The following is a 25,508-nucleotide window of genomic DNA, read 5'->3' on the forward strand; positions in this document are numbered from 1 at the left end:
AAGAAGCTGCTGGAAGCTTCCCCTGTGTTCGAGAGAGAGCGAGCCCATACCAGCCGGCTCTAAGACGGACCTGCCGCCGGCCAAGGCCGAGCCCATCAGCGATAGTGGTAACGCCTCTGTGATAACATTTTTAAGAAGGAAAAAAAGTTGGGAGAGTGAGAAACAGCCGGGGGAGAGAGGAGTGAGAACATGTAAGAGAAACAACCCTGCGGACACCAAGGTCAGTGAAGAAGGAGGGGGAGGAGATGCTCCAGGCGCCAGAGCGAAGATTCCCCTGCAGCCTGTGGGGAAGACCATGGTGAGGCAGGCTGTCCCCCTGCAGTTCATGGAAGTCCATGGTGGAGCAGATATCCACCTGCAGCCTGGGGAGGACCCCACGCTGGAGCAGGTGGGTTCCCGAAGGAGGCTGTGACCCTGTGGTAAGCCTGCGCTGGAGCAGGCTCCTGGCAGGACCTGCGGATCTGTGGAGAGAGGAGCCCACGGAGCAGGTTTTCTGGCAGGACTTGTGACCCCGTGGGGGACCCACGCTGGAGCAGTGTGCTCCTGAAGGACTGCACACCGTGGAAAGGACCCATGCTGGAGCAGTTCGTGAAGAACTGCAGCCCGTGGGAATGGCCCACGTTGGAGAAGTTCGTGGAGGACTGTCTCCCGTGGGTGGGACCCCACGCTGGAGCAGGGGAAGAATGTGATGAGCCCTCACCCTGAGGAGGTAAAGCGGCAGAAAATAACATGTGATGACAGTAAACCCCATCCCTGTCCCCCTGTGCCGCTGCGGGGGGTTGGTGGAGAAATCCGGGAGTGAAGTTGTGCCCGGGAAGAAGGGAGGGGTGGAGGGAAGGTGTTCTGAGATTTCGTTTTATTTCTCATTACCTTACTCTGGCTGATTTGTAATAAATTGAGCTAATTTTCCCTAAGCTGAGTCTGTTTCGCCCGTGATGGTAATTAGTGAATGATCTCTCCTGTCCTTATCTCGACCCGCAAGCTTTTTGTTATATTTTTCTCTCCCCTGTCCAGCTGAGGATGGGGGAGTGCTAGAACGGCTTTGGTGGGCACCTGGCGTCCTGCCAGGGTCAACCCATCACAGGTCCTCAGCACAGGAAAGACATAGACCTGTTGGAGCGGGTCCAGAGGAGGGCCACAAAAATGATCAGAGGGATGGAACACCTCTCCTATGAGGAAAGGCTGAGACAGTTGGGACTGTTCAGCCTGGAGAAAAGAAGGCTGTGGGGAGACCTTATTGCAGACTTTCAATGCTTGAAGGGGGCTTATAAGAAAGATGGGGACAGACTTTTTAGTAGGGCCTGTAGTGATAGGACAAGAAGTAATGGTTTTAAACTAAAAGAGGGTAGATTTAGACTACATATAAGGGAGAAATTTTTTACAATGAGGTTGTTGAAACACTGGACCAGGTTGCCTAGAGAGGTGGTAGATGTCCCATCCCTGGAAACATTCAAGGTCGGGCTGGACAGGGCTCTGAGCATCCTGATCTAGTTGAAGATGTCCCTGCTCATTGCAGGGGGTTGGACTAGACGACCTGTAAAGGTCCCTTTCAACCCAAACTGTTCTATGATTCTATGATTCTATGATTGTGCTAAAAAGCAGCTGTCCAGGGGAATGGGAGAGGAAAGGGGTTGATGCTTGAGGAATTCTGAAGGGGACTTTCTGATTAATTTAGGTCTTTTTTTCTATCCATTTCTTTCTATCCATTGACTGTAGAGAAAATATGAACATCTCCATAAATTGACTCAGTCTACTTAAAATGCATTTCTGTTACATCCATTGAGAATATAGGGAACCTATCTGTATGTCAAATGCCTCCATTCAGTTGGGATGAAGTATACTTAATTTTCTCCTGAGAATTGAAAAGGCATGATGCTATGGCTTCCTGTTTTTTGTACAATAGTCTACAGGCTAATGAAATTATCCAGGTTCAGGTGGCTGGGCTTCCCAGCTCATCTTTTGTCCCCCTGCGAAGTAATAACTGACTAAATAAATTGTGACTGGACCATAATTAATAGTAAGCTAAAGTCAGCTTCCAGCTGACGTGCTTTTGAATGCTTGTCCAGTAAGAGCTGGCTAAATGACTTTATTCTGAATAAATCTTGTAACCAGAAAATGATTACATGGAAGGGAAATATCACCACCATGTCAAAAGAAATTAACAGCAGTCCTGACAGATCTAAACTTCTGTGTATTTCCAGAAATGTAAATGAAGCTTCTGTGCTTTTTGCCCCAAGCCTGGATTGTGATGAATGTTCTTATTTTACCAGAGAAAGTCTCTCTACAGATGCTGGATGGTGCATGGCAGATAGACTCAAGGGATTTCTAAGCTCAGGAGAAGAGGATTTAGCAAGATAGGTATGTAAAGAACAAATTGTCCTGGAAAGTAGGCAGACTAGTGTGCTGCTTCAAAAAATAAGTGGATTTTGGATATATAAGTCCAAACTTAAATGGAATGTAGGTTGATAAGATCTCATCTTGTACTAACTTCTCCTTCAGAAATTCAATGGTTGTTCTTTCATCAGTGACATTGGCATTAATTTTATTTTGCTAGCTGCGGTCTGTGACATATATTCTAAGAAGATTACTCTTTCCTGAAGTTTTTTTGCCTAGTTTCAGTTAAAACTGAATTTCATTTCTACCGAATAATTCATTATCCATGTCTCTGATGTGTCTGGGTTAGAAAATAACAAGTACTACATTCTAGGAAATCTGCATTAAGAGGAAAGAAAAGGATTATTTTTCTTTGACTCCACCACTTCTTTTGTATTCTAAAAGCTTCCTGAAAGTTGTCAGGAAGTTCTCTAAGATCATTGGTTGAAAGGTGTTATAAAAACACACAAATACATTGTCGTTACAGAATATAGTCACCTCTCCTGCTTTCTCCCAACTTCACAGAAAACTACCTTGTGATTGATTAAATATTTCAGCTTCACTTTAGCATTTAATCTGTCTCAGCTGTCAGTAGTTTTGAGTGCAGTTGAAAGAAATTTTCTCACTTAATTTAATAAGTTTCTATGTAACAACTGAAATCACCTGAAAAGGAAAATTCTTTAGCCTGATTGAATGTGAGGATACAGTTAATCAGGAAGCCCTATGCAGATGGTGCCTCTTAAGGGGTAAGGAAAAGCAGCTTAGGTGAGTATTTTTTAAAGCAGATCTTAGCAAGGGACAATAACAGTGAAACCTCAGAGACCCATAGTAGGCTCCTTAAGCATCCAAACCCAGGTACATTCCTACAATTTAGGATCTGGGAAGAATTTCTCTTCTGTCTTAAATGTAGCCTTCAATTCAGAGAGCCTCAGAGATACCTTATAAGTATTTTAAATACGTTTTCATATGAGAAAGTACAAATAACTCACAATTTATGGGAGGGGTTCTGCTCATGCAGTTGCAGCTGTTGAAGAGGTACCTAGTTTTAGCTGTTCCTGCTGACTGCCCTGGTAGTCAGTGCAGATCGATGGTAACCACCTAGCTTAAACAATCATCTTAAACCAAGATAATCCTCCAGAAGCATTTACCTCCCTCTGTTGTCTTTAGAGGGAATCTAAAGGACAGTCATAAATTAGGTGCCTTATTTTCCACAGCTAAGTGAAATAGGAAGGTTGGAGTAGTATATGTTGATTCAGTTTAAAAGCTGTTGAAAATAACGGCCTTCAAATGTGCAGCATCAGACAGCTTTAGCAATGCTACAAGCATTGTATGTAATACATCTTTAATCTATTCTGCAGATTAGTTACACTCCAGGTTTCATCATGTGGAGGCTTTTTGACCCAAAAGACATGTGACTTCCTGATGCACTCCTTCAAATTGGTATACCAGCAAGTAGCATGCCTTTGTACATGGAGACCTCTGCATACTTTGCCTTAGAATACCTCAGCCTTCTTTTGCTCTTGCTGTTCAAGGAAGCTTAGACTTGCAATCACTGTTAAGTGTTTTGCATCATATAAATTAATGAAAAATGAGGCTTCAATGTGACCTGGAATCATAGTTTCCATTACAGAACCAAAACTACCTATTCCTAGATCATTCCTAATAGATGTGTCTTTTACTTGTGCTTAAAATCCAGCTATAAGAACTACATGTTGTCCTTAAGCAATACATCCTATTGTTTCTACCCTCTGTGCTAAAAACCTTTTTCCAAATGCATAACTTAAACTGTCTTGTTATGATAATTAAATTAATTTTGTGTTTAGACATGTAGACACTTTGCTTCCTTCCTCTTTCTGCTGTCTCCTACTTATCAAGAATATTATCAAATATGAGAGGAAATTACCTGTCAAAATATATTATCTGAGTTATTATATCCACCCTATACTGAACATTTTTTTTCAACACCTTCTTCAGTTAGCTTCCATAGCTATATCCTGGATACTGTTGTGAAATACAGGCATCTGTCAGGAAGATCAATTTTATTTTAGGATGGAAAATTCTACTTGATGCTTTCCATGTGGGTCAGTGTGAAATTTCACTTAAAGAACAGTTAAATTAAATTATTTTAATTACAGTGGCTACTTCAGTTTATTCTGGATGGTAACAGACGTCTAAGTGCTCTCCATGAAAACAATCGTCAATGGATTCCCATTGCAAATTAATATCAGTTCTTGAACATTAAATCTAAACTTGATTTCATGAACACCTAACACCCCTCTTGTTCAAGAGCATGTATTTTTGACTAATAGATTTTGTATGTGTAATTTGCTAAATGGCAAACAGTGCTAGAATCCACGCATTGTTAAAGGTAGTTGAAGCAAACCTATCACCATCAAAAATGTGTATTTTGCTCCCACGTGTATTTACACAATCTTTTCAGTGTCAAGAAGTGTGTAAACTATAGTCAGGAGGTTTGAATACTGAGGCTTGCTACTTCCTGACCATGGAGGACATTCTTTCAAGGAAAGGCAATTGAATTCCTCAAGAAAATTCTGGCTAAAATGACTTAATGGCATTTCTGACTTTGCCTGCAGCGTGTGTGGCATTTCAACTCCTAACTGAAGTCATCCCAAAACAGTGATACTGAACTGAAACATAATTTAGGAAGCCATTATTGTTGGATTCTAATATAGGGATTTGCACACTGTATGCCAACATGCTTAAGTTGCTTTGTACCACTGACATTTCATCAAATTATGACATAGCTAAGGCTACAGCTTGTCGAGGTCACTAGCATGCATGAGCTCCACTAACATCTGCATAACAGTGATTCTGGGCCCTTGTCTTTAAACAGACTCTAGAATATTTTTCAGTAAGTGCTATTGTGTGGTGATGCAATATTGTCAATTATTACATTCAGACTTTACAGTACATTTTCTAAGTTTCTTGGAATAGAAATTTGTTACATTATGTTAAGGGAAAATCCTGATAGAATTTACTGTAATTCACATTAGAACTGCATGAAACAACTATAGATGGTGGATTATATTCTGTACCATTATCAAAAGTTTGGACCAATCTCTTCTATTTCAAGCTACCTTTGTCTTTCATCATCCAGGAAAAAAACCACCACAAACAAACAACTGTGAGAATAACAAAAGGCGTAGTTTTTAGTAGCAATTGTTGCAGATATCAGTAAGTACCAGTGTAATTACAATAATCAAACTAAAGAAAACCATTCATGCTGTTAGTAAAATAATATGCATTCTCTTATGTGAATAACTAAGGGAAAGGAATGTAATGGTATCAAACATTCCTAAGCACAGCAAATAATATCCTGAAAGACTGGGCTAACTGACATTACAAGCCTGTTTTAAGTGGCACCATGCTGTAGTCAAACTTCTAATGTGTGGTCGCCTGAGTTCCTGTAGGCAGTTGGGATGCGATCAGTCTCAAATAGGTACTTGCTCACAAAGCAAACAAAAGCTTCTTTAAGAGATTCAAATTTTGGAACCTGTCCTCAAATCCCTAAAAACTGCTGAGTAATATTTACGTAAATATACTGACATTGCCTTTGCCATACTTGGGATCATTTCTTCCTAACTAGAATCAAAGAGTTTAAACGATGGCAGAAGTGGTGGGTTTGCTTGGGATATTGCTACCTGCAGATAACCTAATAGGCTTTTGTATTTCCTCAGGCCTGTCTTTTTCTAAAATTGTTAGTTTGAAATCTGTAGTGTTAGTATTGAATATACTGTCAGGAATTCACCCAAAAGCTGTCCTGTAAATATGTTCCAGATATTTAACACTGTGAATGCTGGTTGATGAAATAAACTGCCAAGCAGAAACTTGCTGAAGCACAAAGCTCTGATCTGTGAGGCCAGGGACCAGGCACTCTCCTTCACATTTATTTGTAGCTAGCAGTGAAATGGCATCAAATAGATGAGATGAATTGAGGAGTGAATTTGTTATCGTTAGCCAAAATGCATTAAGAACTTTAAAAAGAGAATGAAAAGGACTCCAACATAAAAGGTAAGTTTCCACATTGCTGTATGTTGCCATGGATCTTGCTTGATTCAAAGGTCCTCTAAGACCCGTGAAGTGAATTCAGTGAGCCCTTTCAGATCTGGCTTTAGGCAGCTACTGTCAGGGAAAAGTATGGGACTATTGATCTTGAATGGGTAAAGGTACTTTTCTGCAAAAAGAAAGAAATCTTGGACGATGAGGCACTCCCATGCTTAGCATTTCTATTACTGGAGGATAATCTGTGGTTGAGTGTACTCCTTTGTTTTCTCCCATTCTTAGGTGACTAGTTTTCTCCAGCCCTCCCTAGGAAACTTCAGCACCTCCTTCTGGATCTGGATTCCACTTCAGCATCTAAATTGTTAACTCAGTCTAGATCTTTGTTTTGTTAGTACCTTGATTTCCTGCCCTTTCCATTCGATGGATTTAAGGACACATCTTTTAGTAATAATTTTAATAACTATTACTTTGCTAATGAATACTATGTTATGCCTTGGCTAAAATAAAAAGATACTGTTTTCAGCTAGCTATACTCCTTATTTTAGAGCTGTTAAAGAATTTCAAGGAGCATTATTATTACTGAGAGAGTATTATTGATGTTATTCCCTGATGCATTGAATGGATATCACTAAGACAAAAGTTTCTTTGTGTAAAAGTTGATAATATAGATATATAATCTGGAAGAAGGAGAAAATAGAAGATAGTGAGAAAATTTTTTTATCCCCATTCTAGAAAAGGATAGCTGCAGCAGGTAGCGATTAAAGATTTTGCATTATGTCAAAGTTCGCAGCACAGCTACATAAGTCAAAGCATAGGCTTCTGCTTTTACTGTAAAATCAAGATTAAAGTATATTTCAATTGTTCTGTTTTATAATTTGAAAAGTTTGGAATTTCTTTAGTTAAACCTTGCTGTTCAGATCAGACTGTGCCAGGATTTTCCTAGCAGTATAAAAATGGTGAGAATCACTAACCTTATAAAATTAAAGAATGGAATTGTTTATATGATTGTAGCAACAGTAGTTTCTGTTCCATTAAGGATTTAGTTTTTGTCTTTCTAGTTGTAAGTTTACAAATAATTTGAATTTATTTTAATGTACACTGGGAACTAGGAAGTTAAAAATAACTGTCATTTATGGAATTAATGTATCATTTGACATAATAATCCTTACATGGCACAGTACCTTCACTACATGTAAATAGGGTAGCAATAATACTCTAAAGTAAAATTCACAACTTAGAAAATGCCATAGCACAATACTTATATATAAAAAATTTCACAAAGATGGGCTGTTTTCTTCCCTGAACTTAAGGCTAGGGTTTTGTTACCAATTTATACTATGAAAAACCCTTGAACTTTCAATGAATTTAAGTACTGTGGTACATAGGTCAAGGACAGTACAATTTGCTTTCCCAAGAAAACAGGGGAAGTTTAAAAAAAAATTTAAAAAACCAGGCCTCTGCATATAATTTTAAGTTATGCAAATGCCTGGGGTTTTTTAATGCTTAATTGATTGTATTGATCCTTCTCTACACTGAGGAAAACTACCTGAAGCAAGAAATGTCTCTGCATTTCTATCAAAACACATGGTTTGAAAACTGGAGCACATTCTTGGGTAAGTTTTGTGTAGCACAGTCTGAAAATGGTCTAAGTTCCTTTCCAGAGGCAAGAGCCTCTGAGGATGGAGGGAGAAGTCTTTGCAGTGAACCCCATAAAGTTATTAGTTGAGAGTCTAGCAGGAAGTTTTTCCATCACTGCTGTTATTTTTGTAAGTTCAAAGAGAACTGGTGTATTACAAAGGTTTATGAAATGTAATGACAATGTATTAAATAATGAGTATCATACTGTCTGCCTAATTTCAGTCAGTCAATAAGATAAAGCACAGATTTAAAAGATCAGAAGAGGGAAAAAAGTTGTCTAGTAACACAGGGTTTGTCCAGAACAAAAAATGACAAAAGTGAATTTGTGTTGAAAAGTAGAATGATTAGAAGAAACTAATTTAAATTTAGGAGGTGAACATCATTCCCTCTTAACGATCCCACTTTCTTTTATTTATTATAACATGATTTAAGGATAATTATCAGGTTTTGATATTAAACAGCAATCAGGAAAAAATACTGATGAAAAGAAACCCTTTTTTTTCAATTTCTAGGTGTACTGTTTCAATTTTATCAGAATTTTGGAAGATGATAACATTTTACCCCTGGTGCTACAATACTTTATGTCTTTTTGTGTGTTCAGCTGCCTATTCATTAGTTGAAATGTTCACCTGTCCTGGCAACTTAAGTGGATTGTATACTGCGATTAAAAAATTTTTGATGGAAGCATGTTTTTCCATGGTTTCTATTACACAGTTGATTTTCCATGCTGATATGATGCCCAGATCATTGTTTTTTGCTAAAATCTCTATGCATTGCTGCCTACCCTTCCATCATTTGTTTCAAGTGGTTTGGTAGCCCAATGAATATGTTTTTTACTCCATTCCTAATAAAATACCTTGTGTTGACAGTGCAGGGTCTTAAGACTTGTCTGGGTTTGTTGTGGCCTCAGCTGCTGTTACCCTGTTTCAGTAACTGTCTAGTGGCCAAGTGTTTATTGCCTAACCTGTTTGAGCTTAACATCTGGAAATATTGTGTGTGGTACAGGCCTGACAAATGTACGCCGATGTGTAGCAAACAACAACCTTTATGCCATTTGGGGCTGGGGGATGTTATTGTGCAATTTTCAAAGTAGCTAGCAAAGAGTAAGAAGGAAGCAGGCTGTGATAAGAAAACATAAAGCTAGCTTTCCAAGTGGACCCTTAGACTCCTATGAACATCATTGTCCTCTCAACAAAGGACTCAAGATGCTGCTGAAACATCATACGCCTCAAATTTCCCCCCCAACCCTCCCCCAATCTGCTTGAGAAAGGCTGAAACTGCCAGTATTAATGTCCAAGAAGCACTGGAAAGGTAAACATAGCACCAGACAAAAGAGGTGGCAAACAGGAAGATTTTTTTTTTTTGTTACAAAAATCTGCAGTGTGTTAAATCGTTGGGAATAGTCAGCAGAGATTTATCTTTTGTAAATCAGGCCTGACTGACCTGACTACTTTCTATGACAAAATACATGGATTTTCAGATTACGAGACAGCAGTGGATACGATTTTCTTTGATTTTACCAAGGCTTTCAACATTGTCTCCCACAATACTCTCATATCCAAGTTGGGATGTCACAGACTGGATGGGTGGACAACTAAACTGAAAAAAAACCAGGTTGGATGATTGGCTCAGAGACTAGTGGTTAGTGGGCTGGACTCTTCCTGATAAGGAACTGACAAGTGGGGTACCACAGGGGTCTGTCTGGGACACATCCCATTTAATATGTACCAATGACTGGGAGGAGATGATGAAATGTGCCCTCATCAAGTTTGCAGATGATACCAAACTGGGAGGATCAACCAATAAGCTCAATGTCTGGGTGGCCATCCAGAGGGACCTAGGAAGGCTGGAGGATAGGGCCAACAAGGACCATTTTGAAAGTCAACAGGGACGAATGCAAAGTCCTGCACCTGGGAAAGAAGAGCCCTGGCAACAGGAAAGGCTGGGAACTGGGGGGAGCCTGCCCAGGGAACAGTTCTGCAGAAAAGGAGCTGGGGGACAGCAAGCTGAACAGGAACCAGTTTGCAAAAAAGAAAGTCAACAGCCCCTGGGCTGTATTCCCTTCTAGTCAGCACTGTCTAGATCACATCTAGAGGACTGCATCCAGAAATGGGTAATCTCAATACAAGAAAGATATTGATAAACTGGAGCAAGTTTGACAGAGGACCACCAAGCTGGTCAGGGATGGAGCATTTGCCATATGAGGAGTCGCTGAGGGAAGTGGGCTTGTTCAGCTAGGGAGGAGGTGGCTATAGGGGATCTAAAACCAGCTGGTCAGTAACTACAGGGAGGCCATGAAGAAGATGATTGATGGTTGGACTCGATGATCTTAAAGGTCTTTTTGAACCTAAATGACTCTATGATTCTAAGATAGAGTCAATCTCTTCACAGCATTGCCTGGTTGGAGGAAGAGACACAGTGGACGTGTATTGATGCAGGAGAGGCTCCAGCTGGGAATGAGAAGCTTTTTCTACATAAGGACAGTCAATCAGCAGAACAGGCTGCCAGAGAGGTAGTGCAGTCTCCATCCTTGGAGATTTTCAAGACCTGGCTGGTTAAATCCCCGAGAAAAATGGACTGGTCTCATTGCTCACCCTGCTTGCAGGGGGTTGGATGAGAGACCATGAGTTTCCTTCTACCCAGAGTTATCTATAATTAGCAGCAATGCACAACCTACTGTTATTTTTTGAAGAGTTATCTTCTCCTCTGATAACTTTGCATCATGTCAGTGGGACCATTTTTGCCACTCTTAATTCTTTAAGCAACTTGTGGAGTACCCTTCTGAAATCTATAAAACAGCTCATGGATAAAACTGATCAAACTAATGGAACATATCATTCTTAGGAGTTTTTAATGATGATCGTTTTTTCCAAAATAGTTAATTTTGTATTTCTAGTTTGATGTCTTTCCATGGTGAAAGTCTCAGGATAGACATATAGTTAGTTATTAGGTGGTTTCAGTACCTTAATTAAGTATTATATTTAATTGTGCTTACATAAAGCTCAATAAATGACTCAAGACAAACAAACCTTCTCTAATAGATAAGGGGATGTTGACATAACTGTGCGTTAATAATATTGTTAATTATATTTTGCACAGCTGTAGCATCCCTGGACACTGGTCAGGATAAGGGTTTATATTGTGGTAGGCAGCAAACAAACAGAATGGTTCTTATGCTGCACTTGTTTGGCATTGTGGGACACATAGTTTCACTGAAGGACAATGCTGGAGGTTTAAAACATGGATTCTTATGCGCTTAGTCTTCAACCCCCATAAGGAGATGTCAAAAAATATGAAAGGGAGGTTTAATGGTTTAGAAGGGAATTGACATCTGAAAAAATGTCATGCCATTTCAGTGGAAGAAGATGGTTTGATATGGATTCGTTGGTTTGTTGGTTTTTTTTTGCTTTTTCCAGTGAGAACGGAAAAATGTAACCAAATGGGAAATTAGTCAAAGCAGGAAATTTACTACAGAAAAAAAAAAGTTTTGAAAAGAGTTGTTCGCTTTTACCTTATAACTAAATTCTGGAAGGTGGAATGGGAGAGGTCAAGTGTAAGACCTGTACTAACCCTCAACACCTATCTCTTGATCTTTGTGTGCACAAGAACAGAGAAACACTGACAAATAAAAAGAAAAATATTTTTGCAACTATAAATATAATCTACCTAATCATGTGTAACTGATACCTTCCCTTTCTGCATGGAACTAAGGGGTAGATCCTGTCTATGCTGGATGCTTGCATGCTATTTATTCTGCTAGCAGTGGATAAAAAAAGTAATTGTGTTTTGTGCAGCCTTAAAAAACTCCATGGGAATGCAGCAAGTATCATATATTGAATAACAGATGTGTACTTAGCTGAAAGTAAATACTGTCTCTTCCAAACAACAAATGGTTTCCAGAGGCCAGGAGTCAGCCAGACAAGCCCTGAGAGTGTCCATTCTTCTTACCTTCAGCATGTTTCACAGCTATCCTTCTCCTGTTCATTATAGTTTTCTCCCTTTTCTAAATATTTGGAAAAAACTGGCAAAGACAAATGAAAAACATGCTATGTTCAGCAAGCATTGTAAAGCACTCCATGAGGTGTAAAGCTGTAAAGCTGTACTAACACAGACTGAAAAAGATGAGTTTTCTTATGCAGAGGTGGAAGAAAAAACTATTGCCTGTAATTAGTTTCTGAGACTGTACTTTGACGTGCACGTAAATCAGCATATTCACTGGAAATAGATGTCAATTCTTACCTCCTTTATGCCCCCAAATATTTATTTTCACTCTCTCACAACATATTTAATTCTAATACAATGTTATACTTGGTTATTTTTCAGAAGGGCCACTGCTTGAGCTGGTTTACTACATTCCTTCATAAATACTTATGCTGGCCTAGTGTTAAAAGGCGGGAGACTGGAACAGGATGATGAAGACGAGGTGAAGACAGAGCCTCTTTTTTCCAGGCACAGTAGAAAAATAAATACACATCAAAACTACAGACCAGCAGTAAAAACATGGAAGTATGTCACAATTCAGGACCAAATAATGTGCAGATCATAGCAAAGAGCTGAGGTATAATTTTGTTTCCTTAGAGGAGTTTGTTGAAGTGTTGCTGCAATTATTTTATATATTGTGATACTGGCCACTGATCCTGGCCTCCAGAACTACTGCTCCTTCCCATTCCTTCCTTAAAACTGTCTCCAGTATGATACCATGGGGCACTGCAGTGGGAAACAGATATGAATTACAGTCATCTCCCAGCAAAAGAAGAATGGCTCTGTTTTATTTCTTAAAGCCAAGGCAGTTCCTTGCTGTATGCTGCAAGTGGACCCACAAAGGACTGTGTTGGCATAACCAAGGGTCCTGTATTGGACCAAAGAATAGGCAAGCACAATTTGATAGGCCTAAACCCCAGCTTTTGAATAGTAGGTTGACTACAAAAATTTCTTTACTCCAAGTATGTGAATGTTTTGCTTGCTCATCAGGTGAAAGGGACTGGGAATAAATGAAAATGTGGAAGCAATTAAAATACTGATATTCAATAATTTATTGTAAGGCTCTGCTATCTTAAAGTCTCCCAGATAATGTCTAGACAAATATTCCACTTGGGTGCAGAGTATTGATCTTGTAGAAGTCAAAGTGTTTTGATAACAGAAGATCCACAGCTACTCTAGAGGTTTCTTGCAAAACAAAAGTAATTTGAGTGCAAGATTGTAATTAATATGTACTGCTCAATTTTACTCACTTAAAGACACAATTCTTGGTCTTTGTTTTCTGTAGGATGCTGATGTGTAATCAATTTCTCTATATCTTTGTCTGGGTCATCCATGTAACTCTAAGAAAATGTGCTTCTATAGATATAGTGTTCTCACACCACTCACTGAACTTTGCTGCATTTTTTACCATATTACTCTAAGTGTGACCTCTAGGGTAACAAAAAGATTCTAACTGCACTTAGGTAGCTTTATACCTACAATAAAAAAATCAGTATTTTATATTACCAAGATGTTTTATTTAAACCTTATGATTACATTGCATGTTATTTTACCCGTCCGGGCCAATCTTTTGCCACAATATCTGAGTAATGTTTGGCCCAGGCTGATTAAGTGGTTAGCTAACCTAAAGATTCTCTATAAATTTATATATATAATTTTATGTGTGTATAAATGGTGTGTGTATATATATATATATATAAATATCTCAAATTAGTGTAGGTGGTGGCAGTTAGTATGCACTCTGTGTTTGCCAAGGGCTCAGTGCTGAATAGCTTGCATACTGTAAACTTACTTGTTAGATCAGCAGTTCTTTTCCTTTCCTATATTTCATTTTGTGATTTCTCCATCCCCTTAACCCCAGGTTTGACAGCACCTAATGTGGTCCCAGCCTCTGCTCAGTCCTGCAGGGTCAGGAGTGAGGATGTGGTAACAGACAGACATCCCCATCCTGTGGGGAAAGGAGTGGGAGAGAGATTTATTGATTGATCATCACTGCCACTCCCACAGCGCTGCTCTGCAGCTGTACGCTCTGTCAGCCAGGTGTCCTGAACAGAGCTGCCCTTTCCCTCCCTCTCAGCACCGGGTCTCAGCATCTCCCCTCTTTGCTTTTCTCCACCTCTTCCTATGCAGCCCAGGCTCTGAGAAGCATCCTTGTTTTCATAGCCTTCTGGCAGGCTACCAGGAGCAAAGCACATCTGGCATCACTATCGTCCCACTCCCCAAAGGAAAACTCTTCCCTCTTTGCCCATAATATGTCCTTGGGAGAAAGGCATTCTCCAGTAGGAGGATATCTGGCTGCACATTAACTTCCCCAAAGATGAGCTTCTAAACTCACTTAAGAACTGATAACAGCTATAGGAAGCATTTTCCCCTGACATTTGAAATGTTATGTGAGATAAGGGGATGCACACAGTAAGTGCTGTAGCTCCCTAGCCCATTCTCCAATGCCCTACAGAGGCTGTGTAGGTGGTACTGAGTACCACAGCAGTGAGTGTGGATGACATGGCTAACCAGAAATGTTGTCTGGCATTCAGCAATGTATTGAGAAGCATGCTTGAACCACAATCGTCCCTAGGAGTTTATCATAGTTATTTTCCCACGGCACTGGAATTAGTCAGAATAAACCATAAGTGACTGCATTATAACGTAACTATGAAGATTCCTAGCTCATTTATGCAGATTTTGTCATGAATTAATGGATTGTTAAAGGCAGAAGACATGATTAATTCACTTAGTTTGATCCCTTATATGTCACATACCATAGAAATTTCTTCTCTTACTGTTTTGCTGAGATGAATAGCATGTTACTGGCTGAGGAATAGCTTCTGGAAAGGATCTTGTCATCAGTTTCCAGGAACTAAAAATGTAGAACTGAACCACTTCTCTTACCTGTAAATGTAAGAGAAAATTCTAATCTGAATTTCTTGGGCTTCAGTCAGCAAGCTCTTTTCTAGTGGATCAAAATCCTTTTCAAATGTAGAATTTACTTTCTAAAAAATTGCTTACTTGCTGAATCAAAGAGAAGAAAAAACTAAGCTACATGGTTCTTTAATTGTAATGTATTTTCTCTTTTTTATGTCTTCTTTTTATACCTTTCCCATTTTCCCACTTCTTTTTGTTAAAATATGGTGAACAGAACTGTAATACTAGCTTCATCAAGGACTGACACTTTTTCTGAAGCTGAAACATTATCTCCTTTCCTTTTTCAATTTTCCTCCTGTGTTGATATTCAAGGATTTGACTAGTTTTTTGGCTTTTGCAAGGCACTGGATCATATTAGTTCACTTATTCACTGCAATGTATACATCATCTCAAAGTTACTAACCTTTTTAATATCTGCTCTTTAGTCATTCCTTGTATAATCCTGCGCTTTGTTGCATTAAAGCTACTTAACGAGGCCTACCCTACAAAGAGATTCAGATCGCTCTGTGTGACTGCTCTGTCATCATTATTTGCCACTCTTAATTCCTCAGGCATACTTACACCTCATTATGGAATATGTTGCAGAGATTTTCCAGCTATCCTCAGATGACTTGCTTCAAAATCAGAAGCTAAACAGCCACTCTTAGGCTGACCCTGTGCTCAAGTTAATAATCTCTGCTGAGATGCAAGGTAATTAGTTTAGGAACAATATAGGAGAATCCAGATGTGCTGCTTCTAGGATTTGAGCTGGCAAATCTTGATGGCATTTCATTCTGCTGTGCAGATATATCTTTAATGTCCTATGAAAACTCATAAATAAGTTTATATTTCATCCTAGATCATGGATCACTGGGCCTACAACCACCCAATTGAAAATCTATACAGGAATAGAATATTTGACAATGATTCCCCACTGACAAAATACATGCTTTCTGAGATACACTAGTTCATTCTTAATCCATATAATTTAAAAAATATTTTTATTTCCTACTTTTTAAAGTGGCAGTGGTACAATTCATTAGTCCTCCAATACATTCCCTAGGGATTACTGTTAACTGAAACAATTTAAGTTAGTTTTAAATCATATGGGGGTAGATTTCACCAACATAATCTCTATTTTAAAGATAAATCTTGCAAGTAACATGAGTAAAATTATTAATGAGACACTGTTCAATTGTTTGAAAAAATTCCTTTGAAGCTAAAATTGCTTAGCTGCTTTACAAATAAATAGAAATGGATATATTAGTACACATATCTGTGCATTAACTATATTAGTGCACATTGCTGTGCACTAACTCTCAATACGACCTTGAAATTTGCTGGGATTAATGGAGAAAGGGAGAGAAAAAAGAAGAACATTGAGAGAACAAGCTTTTTGTGCTTGTTTTTATAAGAACAGCACTAAAATCTTATGAATAGATATAAAATCCTGTAGTTTTAAAGTCCATTTTATGTGTTCATAAATGAAGTAGTAATTTTGCTGTAAAGGAACATTTACATTTTAATTGTGCCTCATAACAGCAAGATCTAGAACAATTTCCCTGAACAAATACTGCTAAATATTTTTTCCACCTCCTAAAATGTATCAAGATCATCATGCTTTTGCCATTTATTTTTATTTATTTATTTATTTAATAGGTAGAATATAACTCAAGGGAGATGAGAAGGAAATTATAAAGTCTTGTGAAAATAATACAGGTTTTTTATTCCTAGATACACTAAAACGTTTTACAGTGTTTTAGAAAGGTGCAGAAAATTGGATCAGATGAGCTGCTCTTTCTAGAGAGGATCCAGATTAGGAAATAATTGCCTCCAGCTTCTTGTTGCTTCCCCACCAGAAAGTATTGCTTATTGAGGTCTGCTATCAGGGCTTCTCCTTAATCTGTTTGGTATCTCAGCAGGTCTATTAACTTGGACACAGAATCACTCTGGGAATGGCTGATTAACTTCTGATTTTGAAGCAAGTCATTCATTGCTTGCTGATGAATCTCTGCACCATATTCTGCTATCCAGCATAAATACACTTCAAGGTTGAACAGTGACAGATGTTTATGAGGATGGAGGAGTAATTTAAAGCGATGTACTTCTGGTTAGTTTATACCTCTTTTCTCAGTACAGTATTTTGAGAGAACCAAGGTGCAGCTGCACACACAGACATGCTATGGATTTCATGAGATAGGAGTGTTGGATTGTGACAGAGAAGCAGTAGTAAGCAGCTGGGGCAGAAATATATTAACTGGTATCACTTATGATCAGCATAGTATGTCCTTAAGCACTGTCTATACCATGATCCATTTCTTTCTACACTCATGCTGGTGTAGGCAAGCTAGCACACCAATAATCTCGTAGCAGTTATTTCAGTAAAAAGCAATTTGTTATGCCAGTTTCAGAGATCAAGATGACTAACAACGGTTGAAGTACAGATATATTGATGCAATTACATCTACATTAGGGCATTTATGGAGACAGTTAAGTTGTTTAAAATATAGTACCTGTAGGAAATATAGCTGTACTGATAGAAATGTTGGTAAAATGTGTAAATATATACCTAAGGTAGCCAGGAAAGTACTGAAAGTAGCTGAGGAAAGAACCCAGTAGGTAAAATTCTTTGGGAAAAAACCCCAAACTTTCAGCAAAAAAACAGCAGAAGACTGTGCATCTCTAAAGCTCCAGTTAAACTCATAAAATGAGGCTCTAATAGAAACTACATGTTGAAAGTTTTGTGAGTTTCCTCTGAAATTCACTCATTTTAAACATAACAGGAAGAAACTATTTTATTCATATGCTCACGAGGACAAGAATAAGGTTCTGCACTAATGTAGAAATCAGCTGTGAGGTGATATTTGGTGGACTGCTTGTCTGCAGTACACCACCAGATGATGAGTCAATTATTTCAAGCTATTGCCAAAACACTCAAACACGAAGCAAGGACATATAAACAAAAGTAGAGCCTATAAGAGATGGCAATTCAACCACTTGTCTGCTCAACATTGGTAAGGCATGAGATGGAATTCTTAAACATTTCTGGGCCTCCTACATCTGTGAACCTATGAAGCATAACTATAGGTAAGTGATCACAGAGAAAGCATTCAGAATGAGAAAGAACTCAAATGAATTGTAATTTTTTAGTCTTGAGAAGATTGAGAATGGTTGGCCAAAAACATGGAAATAGGCAAAGAAGATGAGATTACTCTATTTTCTATGTCTGCTTGTCTGCTGTGGAAGAATAAGGAGGAATTATCACCTCTGTAGCAATGAGGACTTGGATGAGACATTAGGAAGAACTTTCTAACAGTAAATTTGGTGGAGCACTAAGATCTGAGGTATCTGTGCAATTGTCATACTGATGAGGTGGAAAAATAGATCAGACAAGTATCTGCCCAGCATTACAGATGTACAGCTGCTTCTGCCTCAGAGCAGAGGGATGGACCAGATGATCTGTGGAAGGATCTTTCATCCCTGTTTTACTGAAGTCCCTAATGTTGTATACAATTATTACGGTCTTTTGTTACTTATGTCTTGTATGTTCTTATTTGTCTGGGTTTGTTTCATTTATCATCTGTGGACTTTGCACAGTGCATTACACTGAGATCCGTGGATGCAGTCAGAGCAATGATCTCCATCCAGATGGACCAGGCTCAGCCCTGCACAGGCAGGGAGACCATCGGAACATGGTCTCTGGGCTCCCTCTACCCACACACCTCAGTGCAGCTGGGATGTTAATCCCTGAAAGTGAAAGAGCCCAGCTGTTGTGTGGCAGAAAGGAGAGCAAATGAACTCAAAAACATCTCCAGTGTACCTACACATAGGAGATCTCATGCAAACCTCATTGCACTAAGTGGAAATGGAGTTCAGTAAGGCTGGGCCAAGTCCATAATGACTTTTTTGGTGATGAAAGAAGGAAGCTGTCCTCTGGTTTTTCTTGGTGAGGCACTTTCAATCACAACCACCATTTCTTTTTGATGCTGTATTTCTAGAATGTGGAAACTCAGCACATAATCATGCCTTAAATCTCCTTAGCCAAAACTCAGTACATATGTGCCAGGAAAGCTCAGTACTTTTATCTCTTTTTCATTGTTGTTTTGTGGGTATCTTTCACCCTAACAGCAAAGACTAGGCCTGGTCTGATGCTAAGCTGTGATTAAATAGACTTCCTGCCACTCAGTTCCTTTCCATGAGCCTAACTGCTACTAACAGCATAATATAAATAATCTCAGTTTCAATCTCTAAAGAAGCAGCCTGAAGGGGATCATGCCTAACATACTGTTGCATATTTAGTGAAACAGGCACTCACCACTTGGGACTGTAAATGTCTTCTTTGGCTGCATGAAGCAGTCTAGACTGTGGTGTTCTGCATAAAATAGTCTGGGCAGTAGTCTCAGAAGATGTTTTTTAATGCAGCTATGTCTACTGATAAAATACTTTTAGAAATGGATGTGTTCTGTAGCTCTTGTCAGGATAATATTGATTTTAAAAACACCTTCTTCATCACTACAGAAAAGAAATTATTCTTGTCTTTAGGAACAGAAGAGAAAAAAAGGAATGTTGATCTATACTTTTCCTTAAGGCTCTGTGCCTCTTTTTTAAGTTAACATTTCTCTCAAGGTATAGCAATTTCCCAATAGTTTAGCTGAATACAGTTGATATTTCCCCCGCCTTCCTCCTTCATTTCATCATTTATTCCCCTAATGTTTCACAAAATTTTTACCTGTCTGCAATTTTATATGAATGCCATTTATAATAATTACATGCCAAATGGATGTCATTAGAACTTAAATAATGTATTTATTCTTCTGTGTGCACCATTGTGAGATGGTACCCAATGGGATTAAAGAGAAAACTCTATATTAAAGTAACATTAAGTATCTAAAAGACTGACAAATGGCAGATAGTTGCATGGCTTACTGTGTATCACAAGCCAGTTGTGCCTTGCCTATTACACACATGCATACAGTTTAACCCTTTTTGTTTTTCTGTAGAGTTCATAATAATCTCAGTGACTGCCAATACCTTCCTCTGCATTTTTTATCTGGGGGTAGGGAAGCCTGTCATTCCATAAATGTAAATGCAAATTTCACCCCAACTGATATTAAAGTAACACAAGGTAGAATTTGTTTCTCAGATGGAAGAAATTATGATCAATCAATCTCACATTATTTGGACATTGCCTTCAAGGAGGTTCTAAAGTTAGAGAGCACCTTGGCAATCTGAAAGACAGATATGTTTAAAACAATAACGCTTGTTCCCAGATACAGGATCAGACTTGTAAAGATGCAAGTTGGCTGAAGTGTGCACAACACAGATCTGATCTTGATCTGCCCATTATTTATCTATGCAGAAGTGTTCAATTAAGTGCATATAAAGGTGTGCACTGAAATGTACATACGTTGTGAAATTTTGGCCAATGGCATCTGTATTCTGCACACACTATGGAGAAATTCCAGTGTCCCGTTTGGGTCTGTTGTTACATGGCTTATATATTCAGAAGGATCCTATTTATTTCAGTTGAGTCTGTTAAGATTGTGCTCAGAGCTCAGATAAGCAGCCAGTGATATTTAAAAGAGGATTGACAGTGGTTAGGCACCTGTGTTGCCGACACCAGCTTGTCACTCTGACCGCTCTTTTCTCATCGAGTATTCACATTGCTGAACTCCTGCTTCTGCTTAGCTTCCCCAAGGAGCTACTGGGAGACATACAGGTTTCTCAAAGGGCAATTCAGAGCTGAACCCAAATATGAAATGCCTATGTATAATGTCCTATGAATTAGGCATCCCAAGGAGATTTTAGGTATACCTTACTTAGCTCCAGGTATTTCCATTCTGCCTCCGTCTTTTCTGTTTCTTTTTCTTTCACTCACATTATTCACTTGGAAAACGTGGATGGATTTTTTTTTCCTTGCTTTGTTTGTTCTTTTAACTCATGCTGGGATTCCTGTTCACAGAACTAGTCTTCTACATATTATAAGAATACACATGTGTAATAAAAGCTAAATAGAAGATAATAGTCATGGGACTTGTCAAGTCCATGAGGAAGATGGTAAGTAGACACAGACTGTCAGACAGAAGACATACATATTTTGATATGATGTCCCATCACACTTAATTTTTATCATTCGTCCCAAGCTATATGCTCACTTGCCCTGAAGAAAGCTTGAAGACTAAACACCAGGCATAGAAGATTGAAAGACTTGTCATACTTGGTCACACCCACCACCTACCTACTTCAATGTCCAAAGCTGGCAGTAGTGTCCAGTATTCCATGATGGAGGAAAATGCCTAGACCATGAAACTGTAATTTTAATTACAGCCCTGGATATGTGTATATGAAGTAGAGGGTGAGTGGTTTGTAATGCCACAAACAAACTACGTAGTGTAGATTGGCTCAGAGGAAGGGCGGAATTTCTTCTGTATTTGTGCTCTAGGTTTAGGAAGGAGAAATGACTGGCGAGATAGCAGCTGTGAAGGGTTGCATTGACATGCCAACTTCAGTCAGCAGTGCTATGCTCTTGCAAAAAATAGTTTATCTTTTATATGGTGAGTATTGACAAGAGAGCTGATACGTGAGAAGTGGGAGAAATAGTAAAATATCACCTGAAATGCTGTGTCCAGTTTATGTGTACCATACTTTACCTTCTGAGAAACAGCTTTGGCAGTCTGAAAGACATCAACAAAAACCAAAATCACTAGCAAAAACATGACCTGTGAAGAAATCTTAAAGCAATTACAGTAGTTGAATCTAGGCAAGAGAAAACATGTGAAGGAATGAAACTCTAATATTCTAATGCATAAAACACAGTTATTAAAACAATGATGATTAACTGTTTTTCATGATCACCAGAGACTGAAAAAAACGTTTGTCTTGGTAATCAGTCTGCTCCTGTCTGTGGTTTGTATGATTTCTTGAAATTTCTCTCAGCCCTAGTTTTCCATATCTCTGTGCTGGGTGTATAGAGCTGGGGAGAAGAGAGGAGTTTGTAAACACTTTATTAGTCATAGGGATTTGTCCTTCCTGCAAGGTACTCATATTGTTTTGTCCATTAGTGTTACCATTGAACCATGAAGAAAAAGCTCCCAATACATGTTTTGGGTTTCTAAGTCCACTGGAATGTTAGTCATAAGTAAAGAATTTTATTATTACCATGGTTTTATCTTAGAGACTGAACAACTTTAAGTAATGTTTTTTGTGTTGAGATTACCGTGAGAAGAGTAACCAATGCTTTGTACATTTGACAGAAACTCTTTTTGGAGAAGATTTTTGTGTGTGATACAAATCTTTCATGTAACTTTTCTAAGCTAACAAATGTATTGTCTGTAGGGACAGATGGATTACGGTTATCAGAAGTGTAGCTATATCTGGATTTATGGACTAATAGCCCTCTCTGTCTGGGTTTATGGATTAATAGCCCAAAAACTAGATAGTAAAAAAGACCAGGGTTCAATAGGGCTATAGAATAAGGGGGACAGCAGTGACTGAGAGGGAGGTAACCAGATACTGAGGCTCTGATTTGAGGGCCTGGAGAAAAAGGCTGTGAGACTGTGAGTGGAGAGATGTGGTATTAGAGGACAAGGTGTGTGAAAGACCATCAGGAGGAAGTGAAGCAACACAAGAATGAGAGAAGGTGTGCATAAGATGTGGTGCATAAGGTGAGAAATGGGCTTGGGCTCCCAAAGAAACACCCACCACCACCACTGTCCTGGGGCCTCAACCTGAGGCCCTCGTGGGAACACATGTGGGATTGCCTCATTCTCTCCTTCAAAGGAATACTAACCCCAACATTTAGGTAAACAGATAACTAAGAGCAAGCACCTTTGTGCGTATTTTAAATACACAGCCTGACTTTCAAAGATGCTTGTAATGTGCAGGGGTTTTTTGAAACTGACTCAATGCCTAAAATCATAAAGGAATCCAGTGAATATTTTTAGCACTTGATTATTTGTTTTAGGTGTTTAAGTTTAGTCTTGCAGCAAGGACTTTAAAATAGAAATGCTCTTGAGCTAAGTTTCTGTTCCTAATGTATGCCACAGTTATATTTGCATTTAATTTAATGCAGGTGTGGAATGTCTGAAGCTAAAGCACTATGTCCATGTTTTCCTGAATCTGAGACATCTCAGGTGACATTATTTCTGAACTTGAAATGACATGGATGGTTTTTCTTTCACTGTTTTCCTCCAGAAACAGGTCAAGCCTTCTCGGCATTACAAGCAAACCTGAGTTTTGCGATGCTACAGCACAGAGGAGCAAGCTGAGCCTGGCTCGTCAGTCCCATCACACTAATCAAACTTTAGGTGTTTGGATAAGGGGTAGCAGATGGTAGGGAGATAAGCTTCTTGCTGACATTACTACAAGGAGAACAGGGATAGTGCCTTTTCCTGCTGATGGCAGACTACCCCATCCCACAGTAGGTGTCATCCTGTGCTCCCTGACTTCCTTTTCTTTTTTGACTACAGCAGTAGCAACCAGAAAACACTTCTAGTAAAAAAAGGCAATGAAGTAATTTTGTTACCTCTGTCAGCCTTGTACTTAATCACATAACTAATTTGCCTATGCCTAGAGCCAGTTTTTGTTTCCCCATTGGCCCCTCCTATGAGATATGTGAGTGTCAGAAATGCCTCTGTACTCTAAATAAACATGAAGCTTTCAAGTAGTCTAGACTAGATTTCCTTAGTCAGCCTAACACACTCCTCTTGAAGAACAGACATCTGAGATTCATCCAAGGGTTGCATATTTTTATACAGAGTTCAGCGAAGAAACTTATAGGCAACAAAATATTTAACCTTCAAAATGCACAATACATTTCTAATAAAATTTGGATTGGAAAATTTCACGCTGTTGAAAATGCTTTTTATAGGTCTACGCTTTATTTAGAAATATTAAAAAATTAAAAGTTAGAGGTAAGTTTTAGAATATATTTAGTCTGAGGCATTACGTTAAGGAAATGGCACAAATTTAAGTTACTTTATGTGTATTCTATTTAATATTTTTGTTGTGTCCTTAGGGCTACCTATATGCTGCAAATTACCAGAGTGTGCATTTCTGCAGGCTAGGCGGCAGTATGGAAGCTGGGAAAACTGAGTTCTACAGACATGCACAGAGTACATTATTATAGGCATATAGTTCTATCAAATAATCACCAATTTTCATTGGAATTGTTTTCATCTTCAATTTTTCTATCTCCAGTGGTTGCAGTGCAACCTTCACTTTAACAGGTGGGGGCTTAGCTGAATGATAAACATTGTGATCATAACTTCAAAGATAAATTCTCTTGAACTAGGACTGGAATTGCTTCTCTTTTCTCTCTGGTTAGAAAAAGCTGAATGTATGATGGTTAAATGGAGAAGAATTTTCAAAGCCAACTATTCTGGCTTTTAGGACTATTTTCTTGTGAAAAGGAAACTTATTACAGATAAGAGTCCTTTTGTTTTTCTATCAGTGATAGTTTTTGTTTTCGCAGCAGGGTGAGATAGCTCACGCTCATTTCTTAAATAATTTAGAAGGAAATTTAAACTCTACAATGGATAATTTTGGAAAGAACTAGCTTCCAAAGAGTCTTGCAACATCCTCTGTGTTCTTAAATAACTGTAGGCTGATCTGTTTTCTTCTGTACTTGCTTAGCCGTTTTCATTTCCGAAGGCAGTTTTTATTGTGTTTTTTCCCTCTCATGGGAATGAAGTGATTTCCACTTTCTAAGTAACTATCCTCCATTAACAGAACTCTTCAGCCTAGATTTGTTGCGTCTATGCGAATAAATAGGATTCCCCTAGAGATTTTTTCCAGCTTTCTTACTATCAGTTTTAAAACTGCTGAGTTTACCCTGTCATACCTGTTAGGGCTCTTTCACGTTGAGTCTCTTAGGACACTCTGATCTGAGGCATTTCCTTCCTCTGCATTTTTCTGTAAGTTAATCTGGCAGAACCCAGCAATGTAACTTGGCACTTTCATAATTTGGTATTTAAGTCACAGATAGTTTAATTCAAACTTTTGAGTGCTTCATTTGTCAGGAGTGCCCTGCAGAACATTCCAGCCATTACAGCTGTATTGTAGCCTCTACTTATCTTTCTCAAACAATTACATTCAATCAAAGATATTAGAGGACCACTTTCCTTTCACTGTAATTGTGATGTAAAATAACATCTCACAAAATAGTTCATTATGTAAGATTGTGCTGGAGTGAATACAGCTGCAAGGTATTTTGCAGCTCCAGGTTACAAGCTCTAAACTTCCTTGACTTCATCAGTGGAACAACTAGCTGGCTCATTACAGCTGCTTCCACGTACGCACACTATTCATAGAGCAGTCTGACTTGCAGAGTACTCCAAAAAGTGGTGATCAATATTCAACCCACTTAGTAGGAGATGGCTTCCTGTCCTTAGGGAGGCAGGCCTGAGAGGGAGAAAAGTGATTTCCCGAAGTGCTCACTGTATGTCACTTCTAATTATTAATGATTGTGTCGGGGTTTCACTGAACCAATCTAGGGAGCAATCTCATTGGATCAATCCACGGAAACATCAGATGAATGATTTCAAAGATACAGTTTTTTAGTCTTTCAAACTTCAAATATATACTGTAACCTG

Source organism: Haliaeetus albicilla, chromosome 3 (genome assembly GCF_947461875.1).
Source record: "Haliaeetus albicilla chromosome 3, bHalAlb1.1, whole genome shotgun sequence".
In the NCBI taxonomy this organism is placed as follows: Eukaryota; Metazoa; Chordata; class Aves; order Accipitriformes; family Accipitridae; genus Haliaeetus; species Haliaeetus albicilla.